Raw genomic sequence first — 12946 nt, 5'->3', positions numbered from 1 at the left:
ATGTAATATGGAATAACATTTACAAGAAAGTTTTACAACTAACTATTATTGAAAAACATTCCTGACAAATCAATTGACGTAGGTGTGCAAAGGGTACCTTCAGCAACCATTACCCCATATCGCAATAGCACATTGTGCAAGTTTAGCATGTTAAAAGACTGACTGATCTTTAGATAAACAGTTGCTTTAATCCAGCTGCAAACAGGCTGATTTGGCTAGATGAACTTCTGGATCATTAAATGGAGCAAGAAATGACCAAATACCTAGATTTCACACATGCAGATATGCAGTTTTCACTTAATAAACATTTATGCTAGGACTTTGGTCAGATTTGCATTCTTTTGGCATTAAAATGTGTTTTTGGGATTCACTAAAAAGGCCCAAAAACAAGTGACTACCCACATAGCAATCTGGTCTGGCCCAGATCTGGTATCAAGCCGACACTGCTGGCTGACTTCTGGCATGGTAAGTGGTATGTCATCCAGATATGGGCCAGGCCTGGCATAGATGGCACTGTCTATGTAATGGCATGCCATATCAGTTTTGTTGCAGTTTGGTGTATGTGACCCAGGCCCATAGAAAACAGGTCTAGCCCAGATCTGGAATCAAGCTGGCACTTCTGACTAACTGGTGTCATGACAGAGTGTATGTCAACCAGATGTGGGCCAGGTCTGGCAATGATGGCACTATGTTCCTATTTTAGTTAGAAGACCCAAATGCCATGGTGCAATGCTATACTCCTATGGTAGCCAACGTTTCAAATGCAGGTTTGACAGGTTTGTGAGTGTACACTCTATCCAATACCTAGTGACGGTTTACACATCTTTGCCTGTAGGTGCTGTAGCTCAGCAGGTAGCGCAAGTCAGCTACTGATCGGAAAGTTAGTGGTTCAATCCCTAGTTCATCCAGTCTGCATGTCAAGAGTGAGAATGTGTATGAATGTAGCTAGAAAGCACTCAGTTTAGAGAAACTGTGTGAATGTGGCATGTTGTACAGAGCACTTTGAGTAACCTGGAAGAGTAGAAAAGCACTATATAAGAATCAGTGTCTGAACAGTTCTGTCATGTTATCTTTGCACTATTATGTCCTGGTGCATGTTGTTATTACATGACTTGATTAACCCTTTAAGATCTACATAGAACCAAGTCCGCCAGAGCTTATATTATATTTGTACATGTTGTAGTGCCATTTTTGGGAGCATTTCAAGTTGATATACATCAATACATCCATTATAGCCCAAATTTTAATAATATGTCTGCATTAAGTGCATAGTAATTACATACATTGCAAAAAAGTGCAATAAACTACGAAAAATGTAAAATCATTTTTGTTTTTTTAACATATATTTCAAGTTAGAGAAGTTTAATAGGCTTAACCCTCAAAACTGTAAATACAAAAAAGTTGCACAAAATAGATTCCCACCACAGGAAATTTATTTTAAGTGTCTTCATAGTTTTATTTTTGAAATACACCAATTTTTATATACCGCAGGAAAAACAAAAATAAATATTATAATGCAAATTTGTGTAATGGAGCAAATGTGATTTTATTTCCAGTGTTTTTAAAGGAGGGAAACCTTCCTCCAAATGGACAGAGCAGTGGAGCCACCAAGGGAATGCACACGAATTAAAGACTGTATAATTAAAATATAATTTATTATATTTAAATAGTTAAAAAATATAAAATGAATTAAAACAACCCTGGCCAGGGGACAACACAATAAAAATCAATAAAACACAACATTAAAAGTCCAGTGGCATCCGCCACGGTATAAAAGTCATGAAGAATTAAAAATCCAGTGAAGCGGTGCAGAAGGGAAACCTGGCGGCGTCCTCGCTTTCCTCTCCGCGTTCTGCGCCCCGGTGCGCTAAAGAAAGGGAGGCAGCGGCAGTCACTACTCTTTTAGGCAGCTTTCATTCATTAGAAGGGGACAAGTCAAAAGACTTACCCCGGGTGGGCAGAGCTCTTAACTCTGCCCGCCGCTTCTTTGTAACCGCCAATCGGCACCGGCCCTCCTCGCCGCCTCTAATTCCCTGCAGACGCGTAATCTGGCCTAATCTGGCCTCCTCCAGAACAGTTTCAGCTCTGGCACCAGATGTCAGCCTAATATGTGCCTTAACCCTTTAAAGCCGGTGGGAGCGGGCACGCTCTGTTTTGCGTAACTATCTTTAAATCCCGGTAGCACTGCAACCACGTAAGCTAGCGCAATAATTTTTTTTGCAGCAGTCGGACCGCTCGCTCCACGTCCCTGGTTGCTGGCGCTGTATCCTCCTCTCTCTTTAACGCCAAGCTCCACCAGTCGTCCAGGCTTGCAGGCGCCGCCGCCTGATACCACTCACTCCGCCACTGTTGCCCGTCTCTCAAGCCTCCCCTCAAGCCTCCTTCTCTGTGGTCTGCCAGGCCCTCTTATTGGCCTCTGGGACCTCCCAGGTGTGATCAGGTTTATAATCAGGTAGGGGCGGAGTCTTTCCAGGACAAGTCACCAATAAATACCATAAAAACATGCAGTAAAACTCATAAAAATAAACCAGTGTACAATATTAAAATATTAAAAAGGTAAAACACAGCAAAACATGCATAGTAAAAACCCCTAGATAACTTGTCCCTTTCCACCCCATGACATTTGCAAAAAAACAGCATATACATCAAATTAAACTATTTCCAGCAGTGCAATATGAGTCCTAAGCATTCCAGAAACGACACAGAAAGTCATAAAGTCAAACATAACATAACTAAAACACCAGTATAGGCTCATAAGGCCCTGATGGTAAAAAACTACATTTCCGCAAAATGACGTCTCAGGCAGGACATGGAGAACAAGCGATAGTTCACACTGATGGACGTAGGAAGTGTTACAAACAGCTGATCGGATCGGCAAAGCCTGTTTCTGGAATATTATGTTTTTGTTGCTGCAAGCGCTTTTTATGCAGTTTTTGCAAAGCTATATGTGGAAGGAAACCGTGACCTAGGACAAGCTGATGGCATAAGATGTAAGTACAACTCCTCCAGTTTCATATGCAAAAAAAATTATTGCGCTAGCTTACGTGGTTGCAGTGCTACTGGGATTTAAAAATAGTTACGCAAAACAGAGCGTGCCCGCTCCCACCGGCTTTAAAGGGTTAAGGCACATATTAGGCTGACATCTGGTGCCAGAGCTGAAACTGTTCTGGGCCAGCACAGGACCACCAGTGTGTCTGCACCTATCTTGTGCTGGCCCATGTGTGGGCCACATCTGGCAAACCAGATCTGGGCCACTGAAGGGCCGTCATTCTTTTGTGGGCCACGTGTAAGCACATGGGCCAGATCCGGGCCATACCAATTTTGCTATGTGGGTAAAAGCTGTGAACACGTCCTAAACACAGGAAGTTTGACCTTTACCTTGTTGTGCACAATTTGAGCTTGAAGCGTATTTAAATATTTCCTTAAAATGTGATTTAGTAAGGATTACAGTAAGCTGTTCACTGCAAATTGTACCATATTTAACAGTGGGAAAACCTCAGACACACTTGCAGTTTTCCAGTGTTTCAGTCAATTTTCTACAGAGATTCTCCACAACTAAAACTGAAGTCTCTCAGTGTGTGTACTCAGCAGCATGCAGAGTTTGATCATAACCGGTACCTGAAGTCCATTGCGCAGTCATTTTGTTCTCATTGTGGTTACATAAAAGGTCTTTAATAATCAGACCCCATCTTATCTTAATGACCTTGTAGTATGATATCACCCTATTAGAGCACTTCAATCTCACACTGCAGGCTTACTTGTTGTTCCTAGAGCAGGGGTGGGCAACTCCAGGCCTCGAGGGCCGGTGTCCCTGCAGGTTTTAGATGCGTCCTTGAACCAACACAGATGATTTAAATCGCTAAATTAGCTCCTTAACATGTCCTGAAGTTCTCCAGGGGCATGGTAATGAACTAATCATGTGATTCAGGTGTGTTGATCCAAGGTGAGATCTAAAACCTGCAGGACACCGGCCCTCAAGGCCTGGAATTGTCCACCCCTGTCCTAGAGTATTTAAAAGTAGAATGGGAGGGAGAACCTTCAGGCCCCTCCTCTGTGGAACCAGCTTCCAGTTTGGATTCAGGAGACAGACACTATCTCTACTTTTAAGATTAGGCTTAAAACTTTCCTTTTTGCTAAAGCATATAGTTAGGGCTGGACAAGGTGACCCTGAATCCTCCCTTAGTTATACTGCAATAGACATAGGCTGCCGGGGGGTTCCCATGATGCATTGAGTTTTTCCTTTCCAGTCACCTTTCTCACTCACTATGTGTTAATAGACCTCTCTGCATTGAATCATATCTGTTATTAACCTCTGTCTCTCTTCCACAGCATGTCTTTAACCTGTTTTCCTTCTCTCACCCCAACCAGTCGCAGCAGATGGCACCTCCCCGAGCCTGGTTCTGCTGGAGGTTTCTTCCTGTTAAAAGGGAGTTTCTCAACTACTTGCTCATAGGGGGTCATATGATTGTTTAGCTACTTTACGAGCTACTGTACAATTTAAAGCATCTTGAGGCGACTGCTGTTGTGATTTGGCGCTATATAAATAAAATTGAATTGAATTGGACATAGGCAGTGGAAAATAGATTTAATATGTTTAGAATGTCACTAAATGTGTTCTAACTGTTAAAGTCCAATTCTAGTGTTTGTGGACGATTTTGTAATTTCTCTTGGTGATTGTTTGGCTGCCCAGTGCCTGACGGTAGAAAACAGGACCACAGAATTAAGTCTTTAGTTTGGACAAGTGAGTTTTACAGAAAGGGAAGCAGAGATGACCCCAAACAAAAATATTTACAGAAGCAAAAACATCTTTCTCCACTATTTAGCAATTCAAGGTAAAATGGATCAGAACCAACTTAAGAATTGTAAAATATTGCTACTTCTATACTAAAATAAATATTTACTATGTTACCAAAAAAATGTACTCTTAGCTAACAATGGTGGAAGAATATTTTAAACTATTGCTTTAGGAAAATAAAACACAGGGAAAACAACTCAACACACAAAACACTCTAAAATTTAAACACTTTGAATGGATTTTATGCATTCAAAGTGTGCATAAAATATCAAAAGTAAAAAGAATTATTGTGCAGATAAATTGTTCCTCATCTGTGTTAAATGGTTTATTATTACTGCTGCATATGTTTAAGGTTTTGCTTTTTAAAAATACTTTATATTCTGCTTAATGTCAAGCATCATATTCTATAAATCTTATGTTTGTAGTGACTGTCCTGTGAGTTCCACATATCTTAAAATATGAAAATCAGTTCTTTGTGAGTTCAGAAACACAGACTTTTGTCTTGATTTTTTAAAATGTATATTAAAATAGAAGTTGCTCAATTAAAAGCTTTGAGCAGTGTGCGACATGGTTAACTGCCAACATCAAAAGGGTGAAGTGTTAGCAAAACAGCTGGTTAAATGTACCTTCAGACATTCTTATATATGCTAATCTGAAAGTGCTGCTGAGACTGCACCTACTCTTGCCTGTTTTATTAGACTGGGTCTGGTCAGAGCTGCCATCCCCTCTCCATCATGGTCAACAGCTATCTTGCTCGGTGGGCAAGCACCTTTGGTGAGGTCCCATTCCCACAAATATGCATGTATAAATATGCATAAAACACTAGGACACATAAAGGATGCCATTTTGGTTTGCATTTGGTTTGCATTTTGTTAAGGTGCATTAACAAGAACAAGGGTCTAACTAGGTTGAAGCTCCAGCACAACTTGTAGTATTAAGAACAGCTTCATTAGTACAGCAATGCATTTTAGATCGCATTCAACAGGGTCAAAGACAAAAGACATATGTGGTTCACTAATCATATGCATCTAGTATACCTATCCACCAATGGATGGGCTGAGCAAGTTGTGAAGTTACAAATGTCAAACCTTGGTATGTTTCAGTATTACAAACAGCCACTATGAAGGACACTAAAAATGAAAAGTAAAATATTACGTTTTAAAAATCCCAACTATACAGTAAAAACTTGATCTTGATATAGAAGATTCAAAAGGCTTATTAACAACTATTTTTCAGAGAGCTTGTCTTATTCTATTAGGGGTGCCAGGTGTTAAACTCATTTTACATTGTGGCCTACGTACAGCCCATTTTGATGTTAAGTCAGCTGGACCAGCAAAATTCCTTTTTGTGTAAAGAAGTTTAATCACACATTTAATCCCTGAGATATTTTAATACAAGAAAAAGAAGAGTAATTTAAGCAATAGATCTCAGTTTTTCTACATAAATGCTGCTTTGGGTTTAAATTATAATAAAGAAATGTGTAACATTACATAAAAAGTTGCTAATTTCTCCATTTATAAAATGTAAAATGTGTGTCAACAGACAGAATGTATTTTTTCTTCTGTTCATTTAAAAAGATCATACATTTCTATAGATCTTTGAATAAACAGGAACTTTGTCATTATATTTATATTACTTATTTACTTGTGTAACATGAAAGGTCATGGATGAGGTGTTTTATTTAGCTGTAAAAATTTAAAAATTTGTTAAAAGTTAAAAAAGCATGCCCGTGCACATAAACTTGGGTTTATGTGCACGATACATCTTTGGATGCGCTGGGACACATCATCAGTGACGTAACCTGGGATCACTGGATACAGTGGCTTGCAAAAGTATTTGCCCCCCTTGAACTTTCCCACATTTTGTCACATGGCAAGATCTGAAAACTGCTGTTCACAAATGCTGTCCATCTAATCTGACTGAGCTGGAGCTGTTTTGCAAAGAAGAATGGGCAAGGATTTCAGTCTCTAGATGTGCAAAGCTGGTAGAGACATACCCTAAAAGACTGGCAGCTGTAATTGCAGCAAAAGGTGGTTCTACAAAGTATTGACTCAGGGAGCTGAATAATTACGCACACCCCCCCGCCCCAAAAACAAACGAAAAACTGACCACTGTCCACAGAGAGCCTGGGTCACCTATAGCTCTCAGCCTTGCATGATGGACAGCCAGCAGGCCCTGATCACATAACCCTTATGGGGTTTATAGTTTTATATTATTTATTTAGTATTTATAGTTCTTGATTTTTTTTATAGTCCTTGTGTGTTACCCACTAGCTCGATAGCTAGCCAGCTCACTAGAGCCAGAGAGAACAGTGAACTCCCGGCACATCGTTTTCAAACCCCCAGCAGTCTTTTACTACTCAGGTAAACATGAAATATTAGTCACTTAGATAGGTTAAAAATGTTATTGTTTGGCTTTTTTCAGTGTTTTATTTGTTTGTGACTAAATCGGTTTGGCTGAGACTACCTCTGAATAGATGTCAAACAGAAAAATGATTAAACAGAAGTGTGAGATGGTCAGTCTGAAGACTAGACTGTCCAATTTTACAGCCGCTCACTTCCGGCCTACCCAGCCTTCAAAAGACCTTTGCCCACGTAGACTGCGAAGGCCGGGTCCTCAGGAGGATCCAGCCTCTGAATTTGGACACAGCTATAGTGTTTGTTTCCTTCTGTCCTTTTCTATATTCCTCATGTTCTTTAGTTTAGCCTTACCCAGTCTATGTTTTATTAGTGTTTTAAATTCTCCCCTTCGTTGTTGACTTGTAGTGTTTTTGTTCAGCCAGTAATAAAGGCTTGTCTTTTGTTAATATCCACCTCATTCCCGTGTGTCTGCATTCGGGCCCTCTTCCTCTCATCTCGACACGGTTTGCCTAGCTAACAATGACCTTTTTAAACTTAAATGCTAGTGTATCTTAAATTGTTTACAAGATTGCAGTCTTACACTTTCAAAACCATGCAGTCCTGATGTGATGTAGGCAATTCTGAATAACTTTTTTTTTGAATTTGTTGACCTTGTGACGCAATTTGACTCTTGTATGAATTTCAGCTAGACTTAACCAAAGACTTTACAGTAACTATTGTATCTTGATACATTTCCCCCCCTATTTTTAAAACCATTAAAAATAACTTTCATGAATAGCAGACATTAAAGCACTACTCATGTCCCACATTTTTATCCATTTAATGTTTAATTAAATGGATGAAATGAATTAATGTTATTAATTTCTTTAAAAGTCCCGTTTACTAAAGTGACTGGTTTACAGTGTTTGTGTTGGGAAGATGCCGGATAACCTAGGGGAGACTTGGTGTCTAATCTCATAATTTTATTGTTTGTAACTGTTCACAGTATTTTTGATGTATAAATGTATATGTATATTAACACATTTGTGTCCTGTTCAGATTTGTGCAGAGTGGTTTATGAAATTTCCCACTCGTGGGACTAATAAATATAAATAAATTATCTTATCTTATCTTATCTTATCTCAACAAAACAGAACAACAACACTAGTAAATATGGAATATTGGATCTATTCTTACTACATACATGCCTGTACACTCATAAACAGCTGATTCAGAAGTTGCTCAGCAGTGCCCTCTTGAGGTACTGATTAGGTGTTGCTAAATGAGGGGACATTAAAAATGGGCAACTGTTTCATGTGTAACAAAAAGCATTCTGAGAGCTCCACCAATAGTAAGCATATATATTCATTTTGTTTCTTGTGCTCTTTTTAAACTTCAAGAAGTTTGCAGTGCAGTAGAAACAAGTGAAAAGTGCAGGTTTTTGTTATTTGCCCTGTTGAAACCCATTTTAATATACTAGATATAATTTTCAGTGCAATTATTACTTGTTTTTATTGTGGCTATAGTAGATGTGTAGCATTAATTTTGTTGTTTAGTAACATTTTTTAAAATGTTCAGTAATAAATATGAAGTGAAAAAAGTTTTTTATCTGAAGTTTATTTTATTTCAAATTGTTTTATGTTAAAACAATCATGACCTGTTAATTTATTAATTGCATAATAAAATAGTTAAATAGATATTTGGAATAACACTCTCTATACGGCTATGTGTTGTCAGCACAAAGTATTGCAGCATGAAACATAGTTCTATTAAATCGCTCTAGCATTATTATCACTTTGACCTTCATATCAATCTGCTGATGAGTCTGTTTCTAAGTTAGAATGTTTGCTCTTAAGTGTTGACAAATAAATCATTATGCTGACCTTGACAAATTTAGTCTATGTAAGACAAATTTTAATGGACCGATAACCTGACACCCCTCTACACCTAGTTTTATAAGAATTTATTTTATTGACACACATGCAAATGCTTCCAAAAACATATCTCCCCTTTGCCAGAGGAAATGAAATAATAACACGAACACATTATAAAAAAGACTCACCTTACAGTATTTAGATCTAATTATACATCAGTCACCCACAAAGCCTCAAATTGTTGCAAATTAATGCATACCTTTGCTGTGCAGTTGTTGAATGACAAAACCAACACTTCACAATTTCTATCTAGTTATATAAAGCCATTTTAGTCAATTTGTGGATTACAAGGAAAAATAGATCCATCGACTCACGTTATTTTATGAGACACTGTTTTTCTGCATTAGACCTGCGCTGCTGGAGGCTTCTCATGATGTGCTGAGCATTTTTCCTTCTCTTACCTCTTTTTACTCACCATGTGGTATACACCACTCATTAAAGTATCAGTTGTTATTAATTTCTTGCTCTCTTCCACAGCAATTCTTTTGTCCTCTCCCCCACTCTCACCTCCAACTAGTAGCAGCACATGGCTGCACCTCCCTGAACCTGGTTCTGCTGAAGGTTTCTCCTGTTAAAAAGGCATTTTTCCACTGCTGCCAAAGTGCTTGCTCATAGGTCATTGTCTGACTCTTTCTTGAGGTGACTGTTGTTGTGATTGGTGCTATCTGAATAAAATTTATTTGTTATCTCTCTTGCTGCTACTAGCTTTCATTCTCCTTCTTTCCAAACCATACCTCCACCTCATTGGGCTCCCTTCGTCTGCTCCCTGCTCTTGCTCACAATGTCACCTGCACATATCAAAGTCTATGGAGATGATGAGCTCATGTCATAACCAATGTTCCCTCTTATTTTTCATGTGTCTGAGCGAACATACAAACTCCCTGAGCGGTCCCTTGGACCACTGTGAGCAACAGCAGACGTGTGCACTGTGGTCACTGTGGTTGTTCATGACCTGTGCAGTATGTTAACACTATTGGAAGTAAAAAATAACTTGAACTCCAATTTTGAAAACGCAACTTTCTTTCTTTCTTTCTTTATTTCTTTTTTTTTTTTTTATAAAGCTCTGACTTGTATTATGAGTATGAGTCTGTGGTCTGGGAAAGAGTCCTGTAACTCTCTGTCTGCAAAATACAGTATATAATGACGATTGTTGGGCAATTAATTATATAGTTACTTCTTCAAAAAAGTAACTGAGTTATGCAAACAACAAAGTTTTTTGCAGCTGTTTACCTAAAAATGCAGCCAAGGCGTTTTTTAAATAAATATTTCAAACTATTTACAGAACAATCAGTTGTTCTGCATCAAATCTGATGCCACACAAATTATTTGTGCCACTCCAAAAAATCATTTCTGTCCAATATGAGATAAAGGAGAACAACAGCCTGATACCTGCAGGCCTGACAACAGGAGATGTGTCACTCCTGTAACCAGTGGCGGTCCTTGCCTGTTTGGCGCCCTGGGCGAACACTCCCTGTGCCCCCCCCCACACACACACACAAAAAAAACATATTAAGGATTGTACATTAACATAAAACTGTTGCACACACACATATGAAGAGAGAGAGAGTATGCATAGTATGCAAACAGCCAAACAGCCATCATAATTCGTCATACAATGAGAGCAGGACAAATCAACAATTGACAATGACTAATTAATATTAAAATCTGTAACATAATGTATTGTTTGGAGTTTAGTCTGTTACTGTTGCTATTTTTACCATTTCTTCTTGGAGCAACTGTAATGCACATAATTTTTTTAGGGATTAATAAAGTATTCTGATTCTGATTGTTTCAGGATGACCTGCCATTATCCAATGACACATCTGCACCTGTATCTTTTGCTCGTTTCTCCTCCTCTTCTTTTCTCTTTTTTCTAAACTGAGGACCTGATGGCTTCGAACTTTTCTTGTCCATCTTCCATTGGTTTTAATTTTGCACTCCAGTATGAACACCCATCCCTCAACCCGAGGATCACCACAACATGATCTAACACACCTACACCTTAGTTCACAGATTCACTTTGTCTAAGGTGTATTTCTGAGATTTCACACAACCCAGGATTCAAATCATGAATACATAATGGACTTGGATTTACAACATTAGAATGAAATGTGCTCTATTTGGAAGCAGCTGCCCCCCTCCCCTGTGTGTGAGACTTTAAATCATCAAACTGTAAATTATAAATTTTAAATTGTTATTGATCCCTTTACCCCTGGTCCTAAAGTGTATATTTATTTTCTTACTCTTCTTATATATATTGTTTGTTTACTTGCACTGCTGTAACTGGAGCCTCGCCGTCTCGTCTCTCTATATACTGGACTGTAGCGGAGATGACAATAAAGTTAACTTTGACTTCAGCAGCAAGCAGGTGCACCGAGGGCTCTCGGGCTCACTTTTCGTGTATAGAATTTCAAAAAAACATCGGTGCAAATTATAAGTCTGTATTATAATGTCTGGTGTTTTCGTGTTTGTTGGTTTGTTTTTATTTTGTTTTATTTTGCGAGTTGGTTATTAGATGCTGCTCCAGCCGGTCAGAGAATCCCCCGCCGCCCCACCCTCTCCTCTCTGCGCCGCAAGCAGCAGGCTTTATTGCATTATTGGCTGGACTATGGGATAAGGTGGCATCGTTCTAATCCCATATGGGAGCAGCCAGTCACTTACCGACTAACACTGCAAAACAGTATTGTTAAAGTATTAATTTTAATTTCAATTCAGGTTAGATTTTTTGTGCACAACACAGATTTTCTGTGCGCAGAGACCGTGCCAGCAGTGCGCAATTGCGCGTGTGCGCAGCTTAGTAGTGATGTGTCGGTTGCGAACGAAACGGCTTTTAGAGCCGAATCTTTGACGTGAACGACACGAGCCGGCTCTTTATCGTGAGCCGTGGGTTCTTTCACCCTCTCTCTCTCTCGCACTTTTTTCCGCTTCACTCCGCATGCGAGCCTTGTGCTTTGCGCTGGGAATAGGGGGAGGTTACACAGGAACAGAGCAGGAGGGAAAGAGAGAGAAAGAGAGCCAGGGACAACAACGTCACATTAGAAAGGTATAGTAATCATCCACAACTATTTTCAGTTGCAGATGATAAAGGATTCAGAAAGTTTATTCATGCAGGCCTATATGACAGAGAATGTGCATCTTCTTTTTGTTTTCATATTTTAATTTATATTTAATTGTGCTGTGGTTAGCAGTGTTTTTTTTTCACTTTAAATTTATTTAAAAGGAAAAAGCTGAAAATTTAAATAGTTAAAAGTCGAAATGTGAATAGTTAGTTTTTGTATTATATTATTTATTTATTACATTTTATGTTTAGTGAATAAATAAAAGTATATTTACGGTGGCCCCTAGAGACAAAGCACGTATGAACTCCGAAGCACATACAAACTCCAAAACACATAAAAACTCTGAAGCACGTACAAAACCCCAGAAGTGCTCTAGGATGCTAGGCGCAGTGTTGAGGTTTTGTTACCTAGTGGCTACACAAGCCAGGAAGTACCAACGACCGGATTTGGTGTGTGGTAGTAACAGGTAAATGAACATTTTTTTAAATTATTTGAAACTATGTGAGTGCTTGTGTATAAATACACAAACAATATACATATGCTTTCAATTGTGTAATTTAAGTGATCTCGGTAGCTGTTTTGGAAGTTCAGTTAACGCTAGAAATGTGTTTTGGAGTTTGTATGTGTTTTGTCTCTAGGGGCCAGCGCATATAAACATATATAAATAAAACCACCTTTTCTTTACATTAGTAATTCTTTTTGTGCATAATTTTATATTATTGTTAATAATAAATTAATTAAAGCAACAAAACAACCTGAAGAGCCGGCTCTTTTTAGTGAGCCAAGCCGAAAGAGCCGGTTCTCTAAATAAATGGTAAA

Source organism: Neolamprologus brichardi, chromosome 17 (assembly GCF_056152115.1).
Source record: "Neolamprologus brichardi isolate AB-2024 chromosome 17, ASM5615211v1, whole genome shotgun sequence".
NCBI lineage: Eukaryota > Metazoa > Chordata > Actinopteri > Cichliformes > Cichlidae > Neolamprologus > Neolamprologus brichardi.
The sequence above is the reverse complement of the archived record's forward strand: the minus strand, read 5'-3'. Positions refer to the sequence as shown.